The sequence below is a fragment of the Culex quinquefasciatus genome, chromosome 2, assembly GCF_015732765.1.
Source record: "Culex quinquefasciatus strain JHB chromosome 2, VPISU_Cqui_1.0_pri_paternal, whole genome shotgun sequence".
In the NCBI taxonomy this organism is placed as follows: domain Eukaryota; kingdom Metazoa; phylum Arthropoda; class Insecta; order Diptera; family Culicidae; genus Culex; species Culex quinquefasciatus.
The window spans coordinates 214,104,906-214,106,849 of NC_051862.1; positions in this window are offsets into that span (position 1 = coordinate 214,104,906).

A 1,944-nucleotide genomic window follows, 5' to 3' on the forward strand; every position below is an offset into this window, starting at 1 on the left:
CGGAAAAGTTTCACCCCCCCTTCAAAAATGTTCAACAAGAAAAAATATTTATTTTTCGTTTGAAAAATACCGCAAAACGCGGGGCACGCCCAACTTTTATCTTTGCCAAATCGAGTTTGTTTGCGCGCGCGGAGCGGGCACATTTTTCCGCACTCAAATTCTCGCGGTTCATCGCGGTGAAACTTTTCGGAAATTTACTGTACAGGTGGGGCAGCACAAAAAATGCTATTGAAATTAGATCCTTTTTTTGTACGTTCCTCATTCTCCGTATCGCACTTTATCCTGCAAGATCATAATTGCTCATCCTGCCGATGAGCTTGATCGACATTCCACGGTGTAATGGGACGTGGGTAAGACTTCGTCGTTGTCGTGCTATCTTGTCACTCGTGCATTTTGGGCCAAATTGAGTTGAGAACGCAATTTTGTACAGCTCACAATGCCTCAACGAAGCTTCAATCTTGTCGTGGTAAATTGACACACCTTGAAAATTGCTCCAAGAGTGACAACTAGCCAAAGGGATTTCGGGACAGAATGCGTTTGACACACGTATATGCCCGACTATTGTAAACATTTGTAATTATATCTCGGGACTCGAAATTCAACCGACTTCAACCAAACTTCGAGACAATGCACAGAACGGTCAGCCAAGCAAAATTTGTTTGTTATTGTTTACATTGCGTGGTATGTTTTTTTTTTGTTTATTCAAGGTCAAACATTAATAGGCGTTTTTCTCCGAACGTCATAAAGCGACGTGCGACTAGATAGCACGACAACGTCGACTTGAGAGTTGGAAGGTTTTTTTTGGGTTCCAGAAGTTTTGAAATTCTTTTGGCGAAAAAATACCTTTAATTACTCCACGAGCAGCCATCAGTAGACGAACAAAGTAAGAACGTACCAAAGTATGATGAACGCTAGGAGTGTATGAAAATATCTTCAGAATGCTTTGGGGTGGTTCTTCTAACATTAAACTGTAGAAGTTGAAAATATTTGCAAGTCCTTTTAAGGAATTTAAATTGAGAAAAAAAATTCTTGTGTCTCTTTTGTTGAGGTGTGATAATAATTTCATAAAATACAGATTATTGATTTTTACATATAATTTTTGTATTTTTTGTAATTTTACCAATTTTGTCAATTTTTCCAAATTTAAATTTTTTATCAATTTTACCAATTTTAGCAAAAAGCAATTTTAAGCAATTTCAGCAATTTCATAAATTTTACCAATTTTAAAATTTTTATCAATTTAAGAAATTTTAGCAAATTTAGAAATTATAAAAATAAAAGAAATTTCAGCAATTTTAGCATTTTAGGAATCTGAGGAATTCTAGCAATTTTAGCAATTTTATCAAATTTGCCAATTTTACCAAATTTACCAAATTAACCGATTTTATCAATTTTACCATTTTTTACAATTTTACCAATTACCAATTTTACCAATTTTACCAGTTTTACCAATTTTACCAATTTTACCAATCTTATCAATTTTACCAATTTAAACAATTTTATCAATTTAACCAATTTAATTAATTTTATCAATTTTACCAATTTATACAATTATATCAATTTTACCAGTTTTGCCAATTTTAACTATTTCACCAATCTTACCAATTTTATTAACTTTACCAATTTTACAAATTTTAACAAATTAATCAAATTTACCAATTTTATCAATTTTAGCAATAATAGCAATTTTACCAATTTTACCAATTTTACCAATTTTACCAATTTTACCAATTTTACCAAATTTACAAGTTTTACCAATTTTAACAATTTACCATTTTTATCAATTTCACCAATTTTACCAATTTTACCAATTTTACCAATTTTACCAATATCATCAATTTCACCAATTTTACCAATTTTACCAATTTCGGGGTAGTTCTTTTAACATTAAACTGTAGAAGTTGAAAATATTTGCAAGCCCTTTTAAACTATTTAAATTGAGGA